The following is a 25,845-nucleotide window of genomic DNA, read 5'->3' as shown; positions in this document are numbered from 1 at the left end:
AAACAGAGAAGCTGGGGGGGAAATTAGTAGGGATGGGGAAATGCTGATTCCTAAGGTTTTGTGGGGATGAATGAAGCTAACCTAGCACCTCCTTATTGCCAGCCAGAACCCTTGGGCTGGGAAATCTTTGCAGCATGCTTGGGTTGTCCTGTGCAGGGCCAGGAGTTGGACTTGGTGATCCTTGTGGGGCCCTTCCAGCTCTGGAGGTTTCATGATTCTGGGACTGGATTCCAAGAGCTTTATTTCTGATGGTTCCAGACCAGATCTGTCGGGAGGGGGCTCTCCCCGGAGCTCTGCAGAGCCTGCAGCAGGGTAGGGATGAGGGTGAGGTGACATTTCTCCCTTGCCACCCCTGCAGTGCTGTCCTTCAGTGGTTTCTGCAGGACAATCTTTTCAGGGAGGAAAACCCTCTTGGTCTGATGAAGCAGATGGTGGAAGTATAAAGCAGACCTCTCCCTTGCAGGTTGCCCTTTAAAAAAGTGGCTTCAAACACAAGGGAAGGTTTAAAACTTTCAAATCACAGATTTAATGACAGGATAATGATGTCAACAGAGCAGTTAGGGCTGGGACATGGCACAAATGTCAACATTTTCCCTGTACAAAAGCCATACCCAAGCCTGGTACAATGGTTTTTACCATTTGTGAAAAAATGGTGCCAAAACCTACCCATTTTAAGCATTTCTAAAATACTCAAGGCAAATTAAATGTGAAGTACTTGCAGAAGAATCAGGTTACAAAGTCTGATTCTTGGGCTCTTGTTGCTATTGGACACAAAATGAGTACAAAGAAGTTTGGTAAGTTTAAAAGAGAAAAAGTGCTTGTTTTATTGAAATATCTGGAATTTATAGAATTCTAAAGGTGATTGTGAATTGCAGGATGGAATTACTACTTCTCTAACTACACTGATTTAAAGATCAATCAATAATTTCTTTCTACTCACAGAGAAATATGTAAACTATTCTATTTATACATGAAATTGTGTGGGAACTCTGACTCTCAAATATGTAAACATTATTAGAAGGCTGAAGAAGTTTTATGAGAACTTTAAAACTTTCAAAAGAACTATAAAAGAAAATGTAACACTTTTAAAAATCAGGGCAATCAGAGGCTCTTGCCTCTAAACCAGGAGTCAGAGGCAAAAGGGGACAGGGAGATAGATATCATTTCAGAAGACTCTGCAACTCTAAATGCAAAACCCCCACTAAACCCAGCTGAAAAGTTGCCTATTTTCTATGTATCTCTCACATCTGTGTGGTGTGGTGGATATCACAGGAGCTGTAAGCTCTGAGGATTTCTCTGAGGTCTTTTAATCCCACAAAAATTATGTAAACTGTGTGAAATCAGCTCTGATGCATCTCCAGTGTGATTTATGTAGAATAAAAGTTGGACTGGCCAAAAAGCCCTAGTATAATACTTTATTTTATGGAACACTGTGGGGTTTACATCTCTCAGAGGATGGTGTTGCTCTCAGGGGAACATTCCTGCCTTTCTTTTTTTTTAGCTGGGATCAGGAGTGGCACAAAGCTCATCCTTCAGATGTGGAGCAGTGCTAACTTCCCTTCCAGGCTGCCGATGGCATTTTCTCTGCAGGAGCAAACCTCCACAGACAGAATTTATTCCCGGAGGAGCAGAGCATCCCCTGCTTCCAGTGGGGATCTTCACACCCGGAGCAGCTTCTGCCTCTGCTCGGGCTGGGGAAGGTGCAGAAGCAGCCCCGGAGTCTCCCTGCATAGGGAGCTTCCCATGGAGCTGCTTCTTTCACTGATCTTTTCCCACTGATCTCCCTTTCCCTTCCTCATTGCCTTCCCCTTCCCTCTTTACTTTTCCATTTTTTTCCTCTTATTTTGTCTTTTTGCCTCTTTTTTGTCTGCCTCTGTTTTTCCTCTTTTTTTTGTCCTTTTTCCCCCATCTCTTTCCTACCTTTTGGTCCCTGTATTTTTTTTTTCTTTTCATCTCTTTTCTCTGCGTTTCCCCTCTCTCTTCCCCTTTTCCTTCACCTTGCTGTGACCTTGTCTCTGTCCTGCCCTGCGGTGACAGCCCCAGGTCCCCTCGGAGCCACCCGGGCTGGCTCCGCTGTGTCCTTGCGTGTCGCGGTCACCAGAGGGGGACAGAGCCCCACGCACGGCACCTGCGGAGGGAACGCCACCCAAAATCCCCTGCCAGGAGAGATTTTGGGGTGGCAGCTGCGCCCCTGGGTGCCCCAAGCCCAGCTCTGGGTGTGATGCTGGTGCCATGCCACAGGTCCCCTTGCTGTCACATGGCACCAGTGTCCCTTTAGCCTGGAAAAGATGTGTGTGCTTAATAAGAAACTCTCCAGCCCTTAAAACAGCTGTAAATTCCCTGGGAGTTAAGCAGGAGATCGAGCTGTATCCCAAAGTCGGCTTTGGAGCTGCTTGGTTTTTCCCGTCTATTATTGTAACAGAAATGCTGTTTAAAAATGACTGTTCCTCTGTTTAAAGATACCTGTTCCCTCCAGTTTTGGTCTGGTTCACTGAGAACTGGCACACACCAAGTATTTAAGTTAGCAGCACCCATGCAGGAGAGGAATTTGCAACTGACAGCATTGGAAATGAGAGGAGAAGCAAATTTGATGAGCATTTGGCTTTTTCGATAGCTGGTTATGCCTGATTGGAACCGTGGGGAAAACAAATGCAATTATTTGTGTGAGATTGAATTTCATTGCCAAGAGAAAATATAAAATCTGTCACCTGCACGCTCGTGCTGTCTGGTCATGGGCTGGAGGATGCTCCTGCAGCAATGCTGGGGGTACCAGCAGCAGCAGCCTGAGCCAAGGCGTGTGCTCAGGTACCCGTGAGGTACCCGTGTCCTCCTGTCCCACTGCCACCTGTGACCCCTGAAAAGTGGGTCACCCATATGGCCTCCCAAAATCATGGAGATGGCAAAGCAGTCCCTGGAACTGAGGACCAGGCTGTCCCCAGGAGGATGTCCTGTGGGCTTTGGGTGCATGGCCAGCCAAGCCTGGCAGAGCAGAGTCTGTGAGACCTTAAGACATATGAACAATCCTTGGCTTGAGTCCACTTCCCCAGCTCCAGACAGCTTGCAGTGTTCCCTTCTCTGGGTCCTCAGGGTTAGACCCTTGCCCGAATCCAGCTGTCCCTGGTAATTGAATTTTAATGCCTCAAGCTGGGAGTTCTTGTTGGTGTTTGAAGTGAAGCCTTTCGGCGTGGTCATCCATGGGCTTTGCAGCTCCCTGTCTGCCACCAAGGATGGTGGGGACAGTGCCATCTCCATGGGGGCAGCCGCTGTGCTTGGTCCCAGCTGAGCCCATGCAGCAGTTGATTTTGGGAATTGAGGAATTTTCTGTCGTGCAGATGGGAGAGACCTGACAGCTAATAAGAGTTTATTCTGGTGGGTTTGAAAAATGCATTAAATATTCTTGTGAGAGCCACCAAGTGCTGTTTGGACAGCTGGTGGCACCTTCTGATGTGGCCCTGCTGTCAATGATGGGATGGGAGGCACTGAGCTCCCCACAGCCCATCCTGGGCAGTGACATCCCACAGACCTGGAGCAGGTCCCCATGGTCACAGCCAGGGGAAGCCACGAGCTGGAGTGCCCCCTCTCTGCAGAGGAAAGAGGGATTTAAGGTGGAGGCAGTGAGTAGAAACCCAGCAGAGCTGATATCTGAGACTCCCTTTCTCCTCCTTAAACCATTGCAGTGTAATTGCCGTGCAAACAGAAGGCCTGGGTAATTATTACATGGTTTTGTGGGTGTAAATTTAACGTGTCGTTCCCATGCAGCCACACAGTGAGGGATGACTTTTTCCTTCGAGTTTTTATCTTTTACTCCCTGCTTTCAGTTTCTCCCTGGACTCAGCACAGCCAGTTAATTGTCACCAGAGTGGGAAATAGCTCTGAACCTCCATCAGCACCAGGGACTGGCACTGCCATCCTGGTTTGCAGGGAGAAGCAGCAGATCTGCAGGTATTCTGTGACCCAGCCCAAACCACAGGGAGGGGGATGCAAAGTGCAGCTGGTGGTTGTCACAAGGCTTCTGAGAGCCACCTTGTCCCCAGGCTTTGGTGGAGAGTATGGCATGGAGCTGTGTCAGGGCAGGTCAGGCTAGAGAGCAGGGAAAGGCTCTTCCCCAGAGGGTGCTGGCACTGCCCAGGCTCCCCAGGGGATGGGCACGGCCCCGAGGCTGCCAGAGCTCCAGGAGCGTTGGGACAGCGCTGCCAGGGGTGCCCAGGGTGGGGCTGTGGGGTGTCTCTGCAGGGATGGATGATCCTGTGGGTCCCTCCCAGCTCAGGACATTCCAGGATTCTATGATGGTTCATGAGCTCCAAGGGGACACTTAGGCTAACAAATTGCATATGTAAGTGCTGGGATATATTTGAGGATCCTGGGGAGCAACAGCATTGTGTTTCACTTCCCCAGAGCTCTGGAGGCCAGAGCTTGTTGACCTAAAGCACCACTCTCTCAAGTTAGCATAGAACAATGGTGCAAATGTCTCTTAGGGACAGTCTTTTGCATTTTAAAATCTGACTTTAACATATTGCACAAAGAGTTGTGAATTTCAGCTCATATTAATTTATTTATTGTAAGAAAAATTTCCATGGAATTACAGCCATATCCCCTTTTTTCTGGCCATGATAATCTGAATTTTGCCATGGCCTGTGCTCGACTCTAAGCACAGGAACAAATCACCACGAATGTGGCTTGTTGGAACATTCCAACAGCCCAGGATGAAGGAGGTGGCTGCAAACAGCTTGGAATGTTGGTGTGCTCGTGTGTTTGGTGTAACGCAGCCGGGCAGACCTGTGCTGCTGTCTGAGCTGCAGAACAGATGACTCAGAAAAGACTCTCAAGTAAGTTATAAATTGTTTCCTGTCACCCCTGCTGCTGTCTTGTTCTGCTGTTCTGCTCCTTCTGTTATGTTTGTTTCCTTCCTCCTTCCCATTCCCTGTATAAAAACAAACCTGAAAGTGCTTGTGCTGAAGGCACTCGTGCTGATGCCCTGCTCGGAGTATTTTCAGTAGAATCCCCTGGGTTTGGGCCGCCCAGGTCCCACAAATCACCCAGTCAATAAAGCCCATTGCTGAGCAGCTGCTTTTCTGCTGGTTGGATAAAGATGCTGTTGGAAGCAGTTTCATTTTTCAGTTTATCTTTTATTTCCCACGTGTGCCCTGCATAGCATGACCTGTCCTGCTGAGAGTTCAACCTGTCTGTGCTTTTGGACCCACCTCCACTGCAGGAGCTGATGTTTCATTCCAAGCCCACAGCACCCAAACTCTTTTCATTCCCAGCCCCTCCATGTGGAAAGCTGGAGGTTTGTGTTTGTGCCTACAAAGATCCAGGTGTCCTCTGGAGCATCCCAGGGGCCTTGGCTTGCTCTTGGCATGTGTCTGAACACAACGGACTCGCTGTGGAAATAATGAGTAGGTTTGGGAGCAACAAAGGTGGAAGGGGTTATATTTTCCTTTCTCCTGTTTTCCCTCTTGAAGACCACTGGATCCATGCTGTCTCTGGGCTATAAAAGAAGATGAGTGGGAAATTGAGATATAGAAGAGAGAGCCCCAGGCCTTCATGCTTCTAACAGGAAAAACATTTTCTTGTGCTGGAGTTTTCCGTGGTATCCCTGCAGGATTTGGGGATGCTCTGTGTACTTTGCCACCACAAGATTCCTTCAGCTGGTGGTGCTCTGGCCACAGGGGAAGGATGTTTTTAAGATGTGGTGATTTCATGCCCCAACCTTGCCTTGTAGCAACAAGGCCCAGGTAATTTTTAACTTTGTGTAGGTGCTTTTAGTCGGTCTAGGCTACCACTCTAAATATAAAAATACATTTTTCTCAAAGCTCAGAGAAGTACAGGCATACTTTAATACAAAAAAAAGCCCCACCCAGATCTGGAGGGGAACATCCTGAGGATCTGCCCTGCTGTCCACTTGTGGTCACCCCCGTGATGTGAGTGAAAAGGGAACATGCCAATTAATTTTGTTTACTTGAACTGAATGAATGTTTTCCTACATTTCTAAGGAGATACATCATCTGGCTTTGAGCATTTTTTATTTGAACTTTAAAAATATTTTTCTGACTATTTTTTTCCAAAATCAAGAGGACATATGAAAGTGAATCTTTCTTCTGATCAGCTTCCACTTAATAAATGTGTATTTTTTCAAAGGGCTGATTATATCAAAGTTTTCTAATGAGCCCCATGGACTGGACATGGCCAAGAAAAATGTCTGGCTTAAGGTACTGCTGGTTTTGATTTCCTCTCATCTGTGGAATAAACGGAAAAGCAATTTTATAGGTGGTAGGATAGGATGGTGAAGAGAACATGTGGAGAAAAAAAAGTCCCTTATACCAAATATTTTTTGACAAAGATCTAAAAACACCTCTCAGTCTGGTACAACAGGGTTACATCCTACTGGTGTAGCCACTCCTGGATTTTCATCTGCCCTGATAAGTCTGAAAAATTACTTTTAATGTTTAGATGCTGGCATTATTTCTGCAGTTTTAGAATTTCACTCTGGCTTGTTCTGGATTTGAGCTTCCCCAAGGTTGTTGGGAGTCTGGGCTGGGCTAATTCCTGGGGAAGGAAGCAGAAGAGCTCTCTTATTTCTGTGTTTTTTAAATGTAAGTTCAGAGCTCACTTGTACATTGCCTTGGAAAGTAACTGATAACAAAAGAGATTTGGAGTTTGGATAAGATAAGAATCAAATTGAATATTTGTCCTGACCCAACAATGCACTCTATCTGTTCAGGAGATCCAAAGAGTTGCACTTGTTTTAAAACAGTTTTTCTGTTTTCTCTATCTCCTAAACTTCTCTGTGCTGATGTTGGGCTCAAGCACTAAATCTAACAACAGTCACACACCCCATGGGATGACAGCAAATTTGTCTCTAAATGTGGTGATAGTGAACTTTCCCATCCCTCCTTTATCATGGCTATGTACCACAGGAGTTACAAGCACCTCAAAGCCTCTGGGGATACTTTTACAACTTGTCAAGAAAGGGGTGACTCCCCAGAGCTGCTGATTTCAGAGGTGGCCCTGAGCTGAAATCTCAGTGTTGTCCCAGCTCCTGAACTCGCTGCAGCTGAGCCTGAAGCATTTCCCAGTTTGGGCAGGAGGCTGAAGTCAGGGTCATCACCACGTGCAGGACACCCCTGAGCAGGAATTACATGCTGAGTTCCCAGTGCATGCCCCTGAGCCTGCTGGCTTTGGGGAGTTGCACTTTATTCCTCTTGGACCAAGGCCTGGTGCCTTCCTCCTCAGAGAGGAGCACTGTAATTCCTGTGTAATTCCATTAGCTCCAGCCAGACCCACGTACAGCACACAGAATATATTTTTCTAACCTCCAGATCCTACTGAAAATGATGTCTGGGTCCCTCCCAGTGGGAACTTGTGCTGAGCAGAGACACACTGACAGAAACAAGCCTTTAAAAAATGATTTATACAGCACTATCAACAAGACCAGTGAAACTTAAGAAGTGTTAAGTGACACAGGGTCTCTGGTTTTGCTTTTATTGTCTGAATCCTGTAAACTGGAGTCCAGGAGCCTGGAGATATACCAGGAGGTTGCAGTAGACACTGAAATGGCTGGTTCTTCCCTGCCCCTTGATATTTATTTAGAAAGCACTAGAAAAAATAATGCTTTTTCTGACAAACCTGCCAATAAATTTACTCAGTAGGCATAAATAATTAGTAGCATGGGGACATGACTGGCAGATGATAGTCTTGGTATGTTTGTAAGCAACTCAAAATCCATTACCATGGGATCAAAATTGCATAAGAATCTAAAAAAACCCCACTGAATCAGGGCCTAAAATCTAATATATCAACTTTGATAAGCTACCTAGTAATCAGCTACAAGAAAACTTATCTTGCTCAGGTTGTATTTCTAGCAGGCATAGAGACTGAAAATTAAAGAATTAGCATATTTGTGGCAAATAAAATATTATGCTCCCGAGGAAGTGACTGTCCTTATTTAATGCCCTGCTTTGTATTTCGAGTCGCTGCAGAGGCGCATCCTATATGTGCTCAGTACAGCAGCTGGATGATGTGTTTGGAATAATTCATCAGATAAATTCATGTCCATGAATAATCTGCATTCAGATCATGACCTTTACCAAGCTGTGCTTTTTCCAGGGCTCAGAACTTCCAGCTAATGCTGGGAAGAAACAAGAGGAACACAGAGGAAGTGTTCTCCCATCTCCTCCATTCCGGTAGGATTCCTCATTTGGGAAGAGGGCAGGAAAGCCTCAGCCCAGGGCATTTTCTGAGTGTGTTGCTGGAGGTGGGGAAACGGTGTTTTAATTACAGACAAGGGGTTTGGGGCACAGCTGAGCTGTGAGAGCTGTGTGCCTTTGCCAGCATGGGCTCCCCTGAATCCCCCTTGCTGTCCCTAAGCATGGACTAAGAGCAGAAGTGCATTGCTCAAAGCTGAGCTGGTGTGTGATATCTTCCCAAGCCACTCCTTTTGAGCCCTGGGAGAGGTCAGACAGTGGGAACAGCTCTCACCACCACTGCTGGTAGCTCTCCCCCCTAAGCCTGGGCTGCAGAGTGAGTCCATGCAGGCACTGAGCGGTGCGGGAGATGTCTCACCATTGCTGGATTCTGGGAAATGAGGCAGGACAGTCTGTGCAGCTGATGCAAGACACACATGTTTATCCATTGAAACAGCTGGCTGCTTATCCCAGCACTTACCTGGTGGGAAAAGCACAGATGAAGCAGCTCTCACGGAGTGACTGAGCTCTGCACACTGACTGCAGTGCCTTCGAGAGGACAAAGCCACAACAGCGTCAGGACCATGGACAGGGGCTCAGAGAGCCTCCCGACAAGTGCTTGGCAGCCTTGGTAGGTTTTGCTCACTGTGTCAAAATCTACTAGGAAATAAAATAGCTAGAAAGCGACCGGGCTGTAAAGTGTCAGGAGCAAAATCTGAGCCAGAGATTGCCATTTAGGAAACGTTATATCTTGATACTGGATCACGCTGGTGTTAGGGATTTTAGGAGTGAACTTTAGCATTTTTAGTATGAAACATTTGCATTCTCCCTCATTTGCTTTGAACAATTTCACAGAGCTTTGTGCTGCACTTACACAGAAATGTCTTATGAATTCTGCAATGCTTTTATTTGCTTCTTGTGTTTAAGATGGTAAAAAATACTTTGTATAACCTGTTGCTGTGGGAGTAAGGCTCCCCTGGGCGTGTTCCTCAGATCCTCTGGATCATCTGGGTGAAGGATAAACCTCCCAGGCTACCAGTCATGTTATGTGGCTGGGGACACTGTGTTTAGCTCAGGAGAATGTTGTGGTTTGATTCACCAGGTCACCCAAGAGGCTGATGCTCCTGCAAAATGAGCAGGAAAACTTGAAATTGCATTTGCTAGGCTGTAGTTCTGACTTTGATGTCCCCCCTCTGGATGAAAGCAATGACTCAGGGATTGTTTTCCCATTGTAAGAGTTTGAAGAGTGGATGAGAAGCTCAAAGCAGATGTTTTTCTGTAGGACACGTGTGTGAAGGAAGCTTGAAAGGGATCTGCGTTCAGCACTGTGAGGTTTATTTGCTGTTTCAGCTTGTTTGTTCTTTCATCAGGCCATTGAACAATAGCTAATGAAAGGGGATGACCTTATTTTTTTTTCCAGGATATTGCTGCTCTTGTGTCTTTGAACCAATTAATGCAGCAGCTTTGTGTGTGGAATGCAGCAGTGTTGGGTCCTCCCTGTTAGGACTTTGATGACTGCTGCAAAAGCAAAAACGTGGCTGGATGGAGCTTTCGTTATTTCATTATTCTCTAAATTTATTTTAGGCAGCTAAAGAATTAATGTGAATAATTTTCCCATTTCACCATCTGCTTTAGACTCCATATCAAAGGGTTCCCAATGAGCATTGCAGGCAAAACCCTTTAAAAATGATCCTCTCCATATTTCCCACACTCAGCAGTCTGCTAATGTGGCCAATAGATCTAGGTGATGGGCCTGCATGATTTAGGGAGCATCATTAGGGTTATGATGAGCTATGCAACTGTCTTGTTTATTCACACTTGGCAATTTCCTCACATTGCCTTTTGTCTCAGAAAGTCTTTTTGCATTTAAGCTTTTGCAGAGAGAGTAGTGCCAGAGACACTCAGTGGGTGAGACATCCACCTTGGACTCAGGAGCACGAGCTGCTCCTCTGCCTTGCATCTTATTTCCCCTGTGGCTCGGGCTGGACATGCTGAGGAGCTCTGGGGAGCTCTCCATAACTGACCAGGGGGGAAGAGCACAACTCCTGCTGACGTTCAGGGGGTTACTCACAAAGAGTTTACATGTCTTCACTGTCTAGTCTCTGTGTATTTCCCACTCCAATCTCTTGGGCCCAAGGTTTGTTTTTTTTTTTTTAATTCAGTCTTTCCCTACTGTGTTTGAACTCCACTGAAGCCTCTATTAAACATCCTTGCTACGATGCCTCTCAGAGCAGCCCACGACTGCCCTCCTTCCTTGTGAGGAGGGGGAGGAGGATGATCAGGAAGCTGAAGTATTTAACCTGCCTGTCAAACAAAAGTATTCATGGCAGGTGAGTGGCTGAGCAGCATTTTGCAAGGCTGCTGTGAATAATACATAGCATGGTCAGTCCTAGCATGGGAGTGTTGCTCTAACTTTAGAATAATCCCCACGCCTGGAATAAAAACGGTGCACATCCTCCTATGTCTCATTTCCTGTGACAGGTGTGAAGGGATGCTTTGATGGTCAGGTGTGAGCAGCTGCAGCTCTGCCCTTTGGGGCCGTGGCTGGGGTCTGAGCGTGGCTGCAGGGCAGGCAGAGGAGCAGAGCCATGTCCTGAGCAGAGCTGTGGGCTCTGAGTCAGCCCATGCCCCTGGGATGAGCACACAGAGATTTATCAGCGTGGGAGAGTGGGGTTGTAACGAGGTTACACAGCTCTGGGATGGCACCTAACTCATCTCCTGCCAGCCTGGGACCAGGGGAGATAAATGTGCAGCCACCCCTTGCTTTGTGTATTTGCTGCCCCTCCCTGGTAGGTTTTGTTGGCAGAGCAGAAGACAGATGGACGGCCATGCACACAAATGTGCTCAGAGTTCTCCACTAAGTATGATGTCATTCTGATATTTTATATTCAGAGTAAAATTTTATAATGGCACTATTTCCTTCCTTCAAGCAAAAAATTAGTTGGGCAGATCCTCTATTCTTACGGAAAGCCTTTGAGTCTATTATTTTGCTGGGAATTGGATTTTTTTTTTTTAATTCCTGAAAGGGGCTACTTTCTCACACAAAATGTTGGCTGAAATACAGCTTTACCGTGTTTTGCAATAGAATACGTAAAGGACTCTCACTTTTGATTATACATAGAAAGTCTTAGCTTTATATTTTAAACTACTGGCATCATATAAATTAAAACAAACAAGAAACATTCCAACTTCTTTATTGGTATAAACTTTTAGTTTCACTTGCTCTTTCCTCAGTTAACCTGCATTAGCTTTTTGCTCACCCTGGAAATCCACATGGTAATAAAAGTGAATAAAAGTGTGCTTAAATCCCACAAAATCCATCACTTCATAAACACCCACACACCTCTCATGGTCTGAAAAGTGCATTTTGATCTCTGTTTTGTTGATGCTGACATAAATGAGTCACAATAATCTTGGTGCAAACTCTGCAAGTCAAAGAGAGTCTGTTCATTGACTTAGAGACTTTGGCCCAAGCATTTTGGTGTACAGAAAAAAAACCAGATTGAGAGACCTGGCTGACCTGAAAGGTGCCATTTCCAGGAGCAATCCATGAGAGGTATCAGGAGAGAATGGATGTGAGGGACAGAGGGGTAAATAGAGTGGGTGTTACAGCTTTAACAAATGGCTGCAAGGGCACTGGAGTGAGGCCTTTAATTTCACATTAGGATTCTTCTCATATTTGTTAGATAGAACAATATTAACCTTTTGAATTTATTTAGAAACTCATTAGTGCTTTTTTCTGTAGTCCATTCTTTTCCTGATTAGCTCTCCTCATTACAATTCAAATTTCTTTCTGCTACATTTACCACATTGTCCTGCTTTCTCTCATCTCTATTGTTCCTCAGCTTCATTTATTAAAGCAATGAAAAAGGAAGGGGGGATCGGTTGACACAGCAGCCTTCCAAGCCTTTGGTGTTTGAGGAGGAAGAGAGAAGAAGGGAAACACCCCTGAGTTTGCCTTTTCCTCCAGGAAAAGGGTTGGGAGGATGTGGCAGCAGTTTCTATACAAGTGTGGGATGTGAGCATGGTTCAGAGTGGAGCAGCAGATGAAAACCTTCTCTGGGCCTTAGTCCATGCCCAAAGGTGCCAGCAGGGCACTGAAGTGGCTACAGTGACATACCTGCAGTGACCCTGCAGCCTTGCAGGGCTGGACTTTCCTGCTCTCTCACTTCAGCCATTGCTCAACCCCAGAGTTTATAAATGAAATTCACTCTGAGGGTTCAGCATCCTCATCCTGTCCTGGAAACATGCAGCTGATGCTTCTCTGGCATCCTGTACCTGAAGTTGTTTTAAAACTGTGGGTAAGCCTTTAGCAACATTTCTTTTGTGCACTTTTCCTTGGGATCAAGTTAGAAGCTGGGAGCTGCTGTAATTCCTCTTGGCTTCCCTCAGCTCCAGTGTAATGTGATTTGAGGCTCTGATAGATTTTTTTAGTGCGAGACTTGAGCCTGTCCCTGTTTTGGGGGAACTGGAATGGGGAGATGCTTAGATTCTTTTGTGTATTTGCTGCCCTGATTTGCAAACTATTTTTTTATTAGGAACATAATTTTTTGTCCTGTTTTTCTTTCTTTTAGTACGGCGCTCGTTTCTCAGCAGCAGTGCTGCCACATCCCGTGTGCCTGTGATTAAAGCTGCATTCACTCCTGACAAGAGATGATTAAATGCAGCCAGATGATTTCAGCCATCCCAGCCGTCGTGGTTCTCTGATTGTTGGTGTGTTTGAACATCTCACAAATGTGAATGAATGTGTTTACGCAGCAGCTATCGTAAAGCAGGGAAGTGCCAGAGTGTTTTATTTGAGGAACAGAGGGATTAACTCAGCAAAGGTTATATAAAGAGGTTTTGGCAGGGCCACAAAAAGAATCTAAATTTCTGAGTTTCTACTCCAGTGCCTTAATCATAAAATCATCTTTTCTCTGAATACTTTTCTGTCTGTGGTAATTATAGTTTTGGCTGGGTTTATGTCCTTTATAAAAGCCTGTCTTTCACACATCTTGTGAAATTGAAGAAAAGAAAAAAAGAGAAGATAAAACAATCATAATTTTCCAAGTGTGTAATTCTGGATTCCAGTGGAGACCTAAAACAAGTAAGGTAATTATTCCACTCAGTTCAGCACCATTTGGAGAATTAGGCTATTTCGTGAATTGTAGTTTTAGAACAAGACACGTGGACTGGAAAAAGTTCAATGAGCAACATGTAAAATAAAACAATTTATTGCAAAAATCAGCTGAAAGAAAAGGAACTGTCTGTAAGTGAAGGTGGCTGGAATAAGATGAGAAAGATGATGTTGAGGGAAGGTTTAAAAAAAAAAAGGAAATTAAAAGAAAGATTTTATTATTTCCTTTAGTTTATGAGGAGAATGCCAGAGCATATTTTCAGGGTGAAATTAATTCTTGGTGCAAACGAAAGATAAAAAGATTTTCCCCAAGGATGAATTTGGCCCATGGGCAATTACAGGAGGTCAGTCAGGGGAAGCTGCCAGGGAGGGGTGGAGCCAGCTAGTTAAAGGCTAGGCAAGACCATACAAGCACATTTGTTAGTGATGGTTAATTAACTTGTTCCTGGCAATCAGCCACCAGGACAGGAGGTGGACTTAATTTGCAAGTCCTGATTGCCAAGAAAGTCACCCATAATTGCCTGTCATCTTGCAGCTTTCTAGTTTTCACCTTGGTCTCATGTTCCCCTAAAAATGGTGCTTGTGGGGTTTTTTGGTTTTGTTTTTTTAGGTCTTTCTCCACAGGTTCTTTGCTTCATAAAACACCATTTTCGTGCTTATTGCTACTGATGTGATTGAACCTTTGCTGTGGCGTGACTTTGGGTGCACATCTTGACGTCGCTGGATCCGTGGTGAAGTTGTTGTGTTTGGGGCATTTTAGGAAGGATGTTTCATTTTGATGGGGGACGAGCCCACTGTCTGAGCAGAGGGTGGTATCCAATCTGTGAGACAGGAGCAGTTGTACCTGCAGAAGGAGACTGAGGGGAGTGGGTTTTTGCTGAACTGGAGAGGAATAAAAGCAAGAGGATGATATTAGCATGTAATTTTTGGAAGCTGATGCAGCGCATAATAACTTCAATTTCAAAGCTTCTCATTCCCCTCACTTAGTGCCTTATTAAGACTCCAACCTATATTTAATGGTGGGAATATCACTTTTTGCTTCCTTAATTCTCTGTCTGTAATTGATCTACATAACCTGCTAAATCTGCACTTGGCTCTCTGAGGCATGTAAGGCTTCTCACTGCACCCTGAGAGACACACAGTTATAACCTCAGCCTTCTCTTGCAGTGGGTGTGTGTTATTGTGGTTCCCTGCTTCCTTGTGCTACAAGCAGAATTACAGAAGAGTATAAAATCTTATTTTCAAATATTTATGCCATGTTCTCAAGGGTGTTCCTAGCATGCCAGGCAGGTTTCTGCTCAAACTGCTCAATTTCTTTTCCTTCACATGGGATGTTCTGTGTCCAGACAAAGAAAGCAAGAAGTATGTATTTTATTATTTAAAAAGGCACTCCAATCCAATTGACTGTTTTATGAAACAAGTTTTCATAAATATTAGACTTGGGAAAAGGCCTCGTTTGGCAAACCTAGTCTGGATATTTCTACCCTTGATACATTGTTTAGTGCCAACTTCTTTCATTTTTCTGTCTGTAAGTGTGCTGTAGACCTTTTCCAGAATATTTCTTCATGATGTGACTCATCCAGCTTCCAAAGTGCAGCTTACTCAAACTATTCTAAGTCTACTTATCCAGGCAAATATTTGGACATGTAAAACAGCAGTAAAGTGCTACGATGTCTATCAGGGCAGGAGAGCACACAAAATCTCTGACATTGTCAGTCTCTTCCCTGTGTGTTTTATCTGGAGTTACTAATTGGCAGAGAGCAGTGTAGAAGTTTGATTCACACCCATACCCGTGCACAGGCAGTGACTGAAAGCTTTGCACAGGTTTGAGGTCCATTTCTCAGCACTAGGTTTGGTTTGCAAAGGTTTGAGGTCCATTTCTCAGCCCTAATTCTGGTTTGCACAGGTTTGAGGTCCATTTCTCAGCACTAATTCTGGTTTGCACAGGTTTGAGGTCCATTTCTCAGCACTAATTCTGGTTTGCACAGGTTTGAGGTCCATTTCTCAGCACTAATTCTGGTTTGCACAGCTTTGAAGTCCATTTCTCAGCACTAATTCTGGTTTGCAAAGGTTTGAGGTCTATTTCTCAGCACTAATTCTGGTTTGCACAGGTTTGAGGTCCATTTCTCAGCACTAATTCTGGTTTGCACAGGTTTGAGGTCCATTTCTCAGCACTAATTCTGGTTTGCACAGGTTTGAGGTCCATTTCTCAGCACTAATTCTGGTTTGCACAGGTTTGAGGTCCATTTCTCAGCACTAATTCTGGTTTGCAAAGGTTTGAGGTCCATTTCTCAGCCCTAATTCTGGTTTGCACAGGTTTGAGGTCCATTTCTCAGCACTAATTCTGGTTTGCACAGGTTTGAGGTCCATTTCTCAGCCCTAATTCTGGTTTGCACAGGTTTGAGGTCCATTTCTCAGCACTAATTCTGGTTTGCACAGGTTTGAGGTCCATTTCTCAGCACTAATTCTGGTTTGCACAGGTTTGAGGTCCATTTCTCAGCACTAATTCTGGTTTGCACAAGCTCAAGGCTTCATCAGAGCTGCTTCCCCACCAAGGGGCCCTGAGGTTCCACAGCTGCACAAGGATCTCTCTCCTCTGTGTCACTGGTTCAGTCTTTAAAAGCCAAGATTTATCATGAGCTGATGGCTGTGTAATGGATTCCTCAAAAGCAGCTGGTATTGCTGTTGAATTTATCTTACATTTTATCTGGAATAGTTTGGGGTCTGGATCTTACTCTCAGGGATTTCTCAAGCAGCTGCTGATCAGTTTTGCTCCTTAGCGTGACTGAAAAGCCCTGAGAGCAGGAGCTGTCCCTGAGCTGGAGCCCTCCTTGCAGCAGGACGCACGTTTTGCCAGCTGGTGAGACAAGGTGGAGATTTCTGCACTGGCCAAAAGGTCTGGTTAAAATTTTGTGCAAGTTCAGTTTGATGTGGCTTGGCAATTTCACACTCTCATCATGGAAGAGATTTCAAGAGAGGCTCCTCCTGTCTCCAGGTGAAACTGGCCTTTTTTTCCTGGAGACTTGTTCTCTGAACTGTTGACACAGGCTACTAGAGCCCAGCTGGTATAAGTTGCCATATATGTGGTTGGGAATTTGTAGGAATTTGGCAACATTTCTTTGCTGCCACAGTTACAGATATGACAGACTTGTGTTTATCCCCCCTTTCTTTTTACTTTTGGCTGCCTGAATTAATGCATTTTGCATTGATTCTCTAATGAAGACAGAGGCCTGAATTCATACATTGCTTTTTATTTGCATTTTTACTACAGTTAGTTTCATTTCATCGTTGCTGAAGGCCATTAGTGGTGCTGGGTAACTTATCTATGCTTCTGCTTTTTGTAGTTTTCCAAAGCTCTATACATAATAAATCAGACACCCTTTTTTGCTTCTGCAATTAACTAATCCACAATGCAACAGGAGAAATAGAATTGATTGGCTATGTCAAGCTTTAAGCCTTATGAAAAAATACGCAACAAAATAATGAAACACTTTTGTGATGATGCCTTTGAGAATCATCATCCTTGCTCGTACACAGACCTAGCCATGAAATTAGGATGGATGAAAGATGTGGCCACTATATTCCCCTCCAGTCAGTCCTGACCTGTGTTTGAAATGAACTTTTGATGTGGCACGTTCACGTCTGCAGCCGACAGGGCTTCGGCTCTCTGCTCATCCCGCCTGCAGACAGCAGCTCCCTCTGCTTCCCTCAAGGCAGTTCGTGGCCCAGCAGCAGCACCAGCAGACATCAGCTGCTGGATGTAGTCATTCCACGGCAAAAACCTGTGATTTGTCCTTGATGGAGACCTCTCAGTCTTGTTGCTTTGCCCTCTTTGTCTGAAGAAGGAAGACTGAAGCAAAAGAGGGCTGAAGGACGTTTCTCAGCAACATCTCTGAAGTTGCTGCCTGGCGCTGAGCCACGGTAGTCACTCAAATCCACATTAAGCGGTATTTCTACAAGGAAGTGTTTGAGCTCAGTCTGACCTATTTTCTGAAATAAGGATTTAAAAGTCCTCTCTTGCATAATGGGCTGTGTTGGCACAGCATCATGAAAGCAAAGTTGGATCCTGAGTTCCCTCTGTACCAGCAAAGTACTCCTGGCTCAAACTACTTCTGCTAAGCCAATCCCCATTTTCTTTAAAATATGCTTGTCATTTATTTGGTTAAAATAGTTTCCTTCCTTGTGATATTTTCCCCTGTGAACTTTCTTTTTTTTTTTTTTTTAATTTTTTTTTTTTTTTAGTACAGGAAGCCATGGGCCATTTATTGTGCAGTTCATACTCTCAGGTACTTGTGTTCCTTGCTGACATGAATTCTTTGTACAGTTCAGCCTCAGTGAGCTTTTGCAGTGCTGATTTGCAAAGTTACACTACGAGGCACTCTGTTCACACCCTCGAGCATGCAGAGCTCCTTCAATCAGCCCTTGCAGAAGGGAAAAGAAGCCTGGAAAGACTGAGGTTCACACCAGCTTCCTTATTATTTTTTGTTTCAAGAGCCCTTCAGTGGGTACTACCTGCCACATCAGCTTCTCCAAGGGGGAAATGATCCTTTAGGATTAGGTGCTGGAGGCAGGTCCTTTAGTGCTCCTATGCACTGGATGGGACGAGAGATTTGATATTTCTATAAAAAAGAAAAGCAATTTTTTTGGGAAAAATGCACAATTCTTGTGCAAAATCCCTCCTCCTGAAGACAAGGCACTAAAATGCTGGAATTTCCTCCAAATGGAGAAAGAGTGTTGGCAGTTCCAGCTCTGCAATTGTTACCCAACTTCCAAGTACACCTACAAAATATTGCCTGCAGCACAACGTTGGAGATGATGAAAAGGATTTTTTTTTTCTTTTTTGTAAAGATGAAAGACTTTATTACCTCTCTGGTAAATGTAAAAATATTAATTGAATGAAGTATTAATTGTCAGTAGAAGAAGAAATGTGGCTTAAAATGCATGTAAAGATGTTGGACTTTACAAATGACCTGATAATGTAGGAACTATAAAACACAAAAATACTAAATTATAACATACACATTTGAGAAGGAAAAGAATTGTAATTTGAAGTATTCTTCATTTTAATAGATATTTCCTTGACTTCATTGAGCCTTGGTGCTTTTTATTGTAAATAGCTCACATGTCCTGTATTTTCTATTTATTAAGCAACGCCATTTTTGCTGCTTCTTTGCTACTTTCAGAACCTTCTTCGTAGGCTCAAGTGAAGAGCAGCTTCTCCTGAAGGTGTTTGTAGAATTTGGCAGCTGTTCCACACCTCTGACCTTGATGAGTGTTGCAGTAAGGACTCCACAGGTCAACCCCAAAGTAGGCAACAACTACTTGGAGAAGTGAAGGTGAGTTTTGCCCGGAGTGACAATGAAAACTGAGCAATTACTTCAGCACTGAACACCTAAAGAGGTGACAAGGGTCACCCCAGCTTTTTCCTCCGGATTGATCCTTGCAGGGCCTTGTGGCAGCTCCTCGGTGTACTCACTGCTGGCCCTGCAGATGTAAATCAGGGGGAGAACTGCCCTCTCACATCTCAGATGAGGAAAGTGTTTATTTTTACTGGTAAAGAGCAAGCTCTCTCTTCAGCTGTCACAGCCTGGGTCAGGAAAGCAGAAGGCTCTGTATCCTGGGGAGCTGCTTTGTCTCTCTGCTGGGGATTAGCCAGGCATTAGTCATGGCTTTGCTGGGAGCCCTCTTTGCCCTTTCCAAATAAATGGCTTTGGAAGAGGAGGGCAGGGCTGTGAGTCTTGGAAACTTTGCTTGGGATGAGTGATTTACAGAGCTGGAAGGAAGCTCTGGGGAACCCATCTCCCATGGCTGAGCAGGAGTTCAGCTGATCTCATTTCCCCCTGAGATTGTGGGGATGAGGCTTGGTGCCTGGGCACTGAGGCAGCCAAGAGGCTGTGCCAGAGGGGAGTGCAGGCACATTCTGGTGCAGAGCAGAGGGAGATTGTTCTCTGCATCCCATCTCATCCATCTGTTGGGAAGCATTCATCAAAATCCATCATGTTTGTGAGGCAGTTGTGATGGTCCACTCCTCATTCTGAGACAAATGTCAGAAATCTTGCCTAAGCACGAGAGAGAAAGGCTCTATTCCTTATCCTAGAGCCAGTGGAGGTCAAGAGGCCGTGGCCACTTCCACATGAGAGCAGTGCTGCTGGCAGGATGGGGCACCTTGCCTGATCTCTTACCACCATGATGGACAATGGGAACAAAATCCTTCATGACACCCCTTTCCATGCCAGTCTGGATGTTCTACTAATGAAAGAACTCCCAGGGATCTAAGGAAACCAGTGGGAATGCTTTGCTGCTCCCTTAGGACTGGATTCTACCCTGTGCTTCTTCAGTCTCTTTTCTGTTTGTCACTGTTGTTTTCACCTGTTTTCACTGACTGTCCTCTCCACACACTATTTTCACTTGGGATTGGAGATATTTGCTGCTGTCAGGCCCAGAGCAGCCAGGGACTTCTCTGAGGAACTGTGCTCATTGCGGAGATGGGAACTGCTGGCATACTCGAACAACGGACATTCTCAACGTATTTTCCCCCCTGCCCTTTCTACACCAGATTCCCAACAAATGCCCTGGGTTCCTGGGTTAGTCGTGAGGAGTGGGCAGATGTTCAGCTTTTACTCTTGTGCTTCTGAAAACTGCATTGGAACGGACCCTACAAAAGGGTTTGCACAGGCTCCATTTCAGTCTCAGAGTAATGGAAGATCCAATGCCAAGCTCAGACACAGAGCTGGGCTGAGCTGTGCTTAAGGAGTGGGGATCAGGCTTCCACTGCCAGTCCATCTCCCATTTGGCCCTACACCTCTGTAAAGGGGGAGGAAGCATCTTGAAAGGAAACACAATAACGTCTTCCCGGTGATCTGCCATTAACCTCTGTGTGGGCTTAAAGCAATATTGCACAAGAACAAAAATCAGCAGATAGGTTTCCAAAGGCAGTCAAAAACTGTTCTTTATCTGCTCAGATCTTTGCTGCCTGGGGCTATCTGAGTCATTCTTCTCACTAAAGTCTGAGGATGATTTCCTTTCTCTTACTGTGAAAAGTTTACACTTAGAAGACTCATGCATGAGGGACCACAAGACATTTGGTTTGGCTGCACAGCAAAAGAGTTTAGTGTCTTCATTGCTTCATTACTTTATCCTGGTTGCCACAGATCAGCTTTCTCACAGCTGCTGCTGCTAAAATCTGTGCTGGGGCTTTGTGCAGTGACACATGCTGCAAAATGTGCAGTTTGCACCCATTGTTTCCTGTGCTGGAACAGCCTGCATGGAAAAACAAAAACATATTTTCTCCAATTCATGTTACTAAGTTTGTACCACGTGGGTGTTTGTATTTTCCTATTTTAGTGACTTTGAAAAATTTTCACAGGGCAAGAGGAAGCATCAGGGATGCAAGAAGAAGAGATGAGGGATGAGGTGCTTGGGGAACACAGTCAGAGGCACAACAAAGTAAAGCTCCAGAGGAGAGGGATGGAGCAACAGGTCCCTTTTCCTGAGCCAGCTGAGGTGCATCCTCCTGCCAGTCTGGTGCACTGGCTCTGCATGGCACAGGCTCCTCTCCTGCTCTGAAATAGGCTTAGCTGTTTCAAATATGCGTGGCTAGTGTGGGTTAAGTGTTACATTAAGACAGGGTTTGTAGAGAGAGATAAAACCTTTAACAGATAAAGAGAGATGGTCAAGGAAATAAAATTGCATTTAAAGCTTTCTGTAGATTTACTTCCCATAGCATCTAGCTTGCCTTCCTTGAGAATGTATGTTTTTCCTTAAATCTTTATTTTTCTTTTTTATTTTCAAACTGAAAAATGGTTGATTTTAGATTTTATTAGTGGGAGAATTTAGATTTTATTGAAGGGAGGTTTAGATTTTACTGATGGGAGAATTGTACATAAGCCTTTGCTTTCACCTCTGTTTTCAATGGAAATAAGTGTATTGCAACTTCTTTACTGAAGTGCTAACACATTTTTGGATTGGTTACTTAGTGAAAACTGAAAAATAATAACAATTCCATTAAAACTGGGAGTGTCCCTGAACATGTCCTTTTGTAGAATAGACCCCCTTTCTTGGGGGAGTGAAACTTCTCACTGGAAAACTTTTAGTCTGTCTTGATTTGATTTTTGCCTTTTCTACATTTTGGTTCCATTTTCCCATCAAATCATTTGCCTTTGCCTGTGCCCCCTTGTTCCCCATCTGCCTCACTCTAATGGGAAATAAATCTCGCAGCTCTGTTCTATTCCTTACCATCCCATAGTCTTCTGCTCTCACTGAATCACTGGGATGATACAGCTCCATTTATAAAACTCTAAAAGTATCTTTTATATTTTTCCCACAATCCCTTTTGACTGGTGTCAGATACAGAAACAGTAAGAAAATAAACCTCCAGGATCAAAAAGAAAATCCTTGTGGCTCTAAGTGCAGTAAGGATGAGATCCTTTTCCAGTAAAGAGGGATGATCTGGCTTCTCTCCCCTCTGCAGCCATTTTTCTCTGGGCAAGCCAGTCTTGGGAGTGCAGGATGGGACAGAGGTTGTTCCTTCTGTGGGCAGTGGGTACAGCACACCACAGTGAGGAAAGGCTGAGAGAGGCTGGAACCTTCAGCCTGGAGAAGAAAAGGCTCTGGGGTGACCTTATTGTGGCCCTTTGGTACCTGAAGGGGCTCCAAGAGAGCTGGGGGAGGGCTTCTGTCAAGGGCATGGAGTGACAGGACAAGGGGGAGTAGCTTCAAACTGGAAGAGAGTAGGTTTAGAAGGGATATTGGGAGGAAATTGTTCCCTGTGAGGGTGGGCAGGCCCTGGCACAGGGTGCCCAGAGAAGCTGTGGCTGCCCCTGGATCCCTGGAAGTGTCCAAGGCCAGGCTGGATGGGGCTTGTAGCAGCTTGGGACAGTGGAAGATGTCCCTGCCCATGGCAGGGGTGGAACAAGATGCTCTTAAGGTCTTCCCAACCCAAACCACTCTGTGATTCTCTGAGCCAGACATCATATCAGTGCTCAGCACAGCCCTGGGGAGTCAGAGCACTGTCAGCACCCAAAGGCTGGTGAGGGATCCTCTCTCTAAGGAAAAACATCACAGCTGCTGGAGTTACCTCTCAGCAGCACCATCTCCCACAGCCTCGCAGTGGATCTGGTTCATTTTCATCTGCCCTGAGCACATTTGCCTGCTCCCAGAGGCAGCATGGGGAACAAAAATGCAAAGGAAAAGGAGGAAAAGCTTTTGATTCCTGTCAGGTGGAGGGAAATTTGGGTTTCCTCCTGCTCTCTCCTACCTCCAGGAGAACACACTGAATATGGAAGGTGACCTTTTGTCTCCTTGCTGCCCACCGGAGCTGGGAGTGACTGTGTGACACATGTGATGACAGACAGACACCAGCATGAGCAAATTGGGCTTGAACTCACTCCAGAGGAAGTTGTTGCAAGGCGTGCACAGGCTGGGCTGCATTAGGGAGAGCACAGAGCAGAGGCAAATGTTTGTGTCATTTGCAAACACCACTGCGAGGGGACACAGGAACAGATGAGCATTTTGAGCTCTAAAGGTTAATGCACACAACATAAAATAGTGCTCTGTGTTTGACTTTGGAAGACTGCTCTCATCTGGGGGGAGTTTAGATGAAATCAGATTAATCACTACTACTTGGATTTTTTTTTTTCTTTCATCTTCTCATTTACTTTATTTTAAAGTTGATTTCTTGCTTGCTGTTTTTTTCCCCACAGGAAGTTCCTGAATCCTTGATATTCACCTGAATTTTAGTTAGTGTATATGCTGAGACTTCATGGTATGACTGGAAATTAGTGAGGATGGATATGGAAGCATCTTAATGCTGTAGAAACTTTATAAGAATAAAACGCTAATCAAAAATCCCAGATGTTAAAAAAAAGAATTTTAAATTATTTAAATGTAAGAAGTTTGAAAGCATATCCTTGCCTGCCCAAATAGCACTTTCAGGTCGCTCTGCAGGAAAGGCCACAGTAACTCATTAACTCGTCACTGTTTGATGAAGAACTGTGTGTTCTGGCCACATCCATCACTGCCACCCTGCTCTGAACAAACTCCCCAACTCCCTGAAGATGCACAACCCTGAACCCTGCTGAGCTCTGCTTTCAGGCCAATGGGAGCTTCCCTCCCAGCATCTTATTTTAAGGTAAGAAGAATATTTTGGAATTAAAAGAGTACCCTACTCATGGCCCCTCTCCCAAGCACAGCACCACCATGCCTCTGCATCCTTTGACGTTGGACAGACACTCAAGGGTTCAGATGTCCCTGGGGTTTGGGGCAGGATACTGGAACTACACCACTCATCTGTAACAAGTTTGGCAAACAAGGGAATGGCATGCCAGTCCTGAGGGTTTCATTAGTCTGTCTCTGTCCACGGCAGGCTGATCCTGCCTCTCTCCCTGGAAGTGGCTGCATGCCAGCACCATCCATCTCTCACTGTCCTCTGGGCCGCAGAGTCCAGGTTTTTAATGGACACAGCCTGAGCAGGTTCAGTAGGTGCCTGGTGGAAGGGGCAAAGTTGAACCTTTGAACATCCTGAAGGATGGATAAGCATTAGGCAGCCTCACAAATTATTGTCTTCCTAAGGTCAGAGGATGTAAGGGTGTGTTATCACCATGACAGATTGAGAGAACATGTGTTCTGTGTTTAATCCCAAAATATTCCTTACATCTTAAAGTAAGAAGCCAGGAAGGCTCCCCACCAGCTCCATTTTCACATATTCCAGTAGAGCTTTGCTGTTTGAGCTGGGGGTGATGTATGATAATTTTGTCAACATTTTGCTACCAAAACTGCTGCCTTATATTTATAATGTTTTTTGTCTGATTGTTCACATGCTTGAAGAGTTAAATTTGTAATTAGTTGTTTGCCTGTTAGCCATTGCTGATCTTCCCTTCCTGTTTTGTCTTTTATGGCAAGGGGGTTAATTTTCTAGCATGCAGCATCTCTCCTTCATTTGGGTTTCTGCTTCTAGACATTCACCTTGTTTACCTCTAAGCTGTTTACCTTGTTTACTCCACCCTGGCTGGAGTAAACTGTGCCACATCAGCAGAGCTGTTGGGCTACTGAAGCAAGACTTTGTTTGCCATCATTTGTCCTTTTCTGGAGCCAGGTTCTTGCCTGAGCTTTGTGCATTTGGTGCCCTGTGGGGTCTGGGCTAGGACAGAGGAATGGTTTTAAATGGTTTGTGATTTCTGTGGCAGCTGGATATAGCCTATGGAAAATGGTGTCAGGACAATATCCTGTAGTTTAATTAACTCCTGCCTTCTCAAACTACAAATTGCATTTAAACCCAAACTAACAGCTCATCCAAGCAGTAGCCAGCCTTTTATGCCTCTTCCTTCCACCCCTTCCTCTCCCAGCTTCATCTCACTTCATCCTCTCTCCCACCTGCTTTCCCTGCATTTGGCTTTCAGCTGCTCCAGGCCATGATGAGCCACCTCACATTCCTGTCAGCAGTTTCAAAGGATTTATTGAATGGCAATAGGACTTTGGGACATTTTTTTTTTTCTGAAAATATCTTTGTTTGAGTTGGAGTCCTGTTGTGATATTTTCAAAGGATCTGTGTGGTGCAGGAGCTCACATCCCAAGGAGCAGCTGTACAGAGGGGTACCTTGATCTCTTATGTGCTATTTAAAATCCCTGCCTGTTGTCCTGGTGCAATCCACTCAGAGGATGAAACCTCTGTATACCAGGATTTGCATTTCTCTTCTGTAGTCCAAACCAGAAAATGATCTGTTGATGGGGACAGTGAGTTTGCTGTGCTTGTGGTTGTTGGATGAATTTTCTGTTGGATTGGATTTGTAGTTAGATGAGAAATATTCAGAGGACAAAGTTATGTGGTGGAATAAAACTGTGCTTTTCCATCCGAGCAGGAGGTCTACATGGCTGCTTTCAGGATGTACCTTTCCTCCCCAGAAGAAACAAAACTTTGAAGTAGATTCTAAGAGCCATGGTTCCTCTCCAGAACCAAGCTGTAGACCGTGGGTTTTGTGACTGTGAAGCTTCTCTGGAACTGCTGCATGAACCCCTCCTGCACTGAGGAGCCAGGGAGAGGGTTGCTGTGATGTCTGAACAGGTGGAGCAGAGGACGGTTAAAAACCAGCCAGTTATGGGAAATCTGAGTCATGAAAACCATTGGGTAAATTTAAATACATTATTCTAGCTTGGAGGAGGAGACCATCTGGGTAAGTTGAAGGATGTGTGTCTTGCTGAGGGAAGAGCTATTTCAAATGACAAAAGAACTGTCCTGAGCTGGAAAAATCTACCAGGCCCAAGATTAAAAAACAGCTTAGAGTGACACTGATTTAATGTTTGCATGTCGAGAATCTAGCTAAGGGCCATCATATTAAAATATTTTTTAAAGACTTTTACTGGTATTTGCCAGTTATATAAAGCAGGAAGGCCTGGAAATTTCATCAGAACTTCATATTATAATGTTCTTCTTAGAGATTTTTAAAGAAATTGTGCATTTGAACTCCAAATTCCACGATGGCTCTGCTTTAAACAAAAAAGCTGGGACCAAAATGGGAGGATCTCCCTGGAGCCAGGCTGCAGTGGGCTCAG

General features: G+C 44.8%; 1 long non-coding RNA gene across 2 annotated transcripts; it reads left to right on the top strand.

Annotated features, from left to right (window-relative positions):
* Positions 1-13,493: 13,493 nt before the first annotated feature.
* Positions 13,494-25,233, top strand: LOC137483988 (uncharacterized). 2 transcript variants are annotated; one of them, XR_011004699.1, is made up of 3 exons: positions 13,717-14,030; positions 16,812-18,639; positions 25,158-25,233. It is a non-coding gene; the product is annotated as an uncharacterized lncRNA (long non-coding RNA). The 2 variants fall into 2 exon arrangements; XR_011004698.1 differs by lacking the exon at positions 25,158-25,233 and having other exon boundaries at positions 13,494-14,030; positions 16,812-18,386.
* Positions 25,234-25,845: the final 612 nt, after the last annotated feature.

This window comes from Anomalospiza imberbis, chromosome 17 (assembly GCF_031753505.1).
Source record: "Anomalospiza imberbis isolate Cuckoo-Finch-1a 21T00152 chromosome 17, ASM3175350v1, whole genome shotgun sequence".
Classification (NCBI taxonomy): domain Eukaryota; kingdom Metazoa; phylum Chordata; class Aves; order Passeriformes; family Viduidae; genus Anomalospiza; species Anomalospiza imberbis.
Note: the sequence above shows the minus strand (reverse complement) of the source record. Positions and strands in the feature narration are given on the sequence as shown.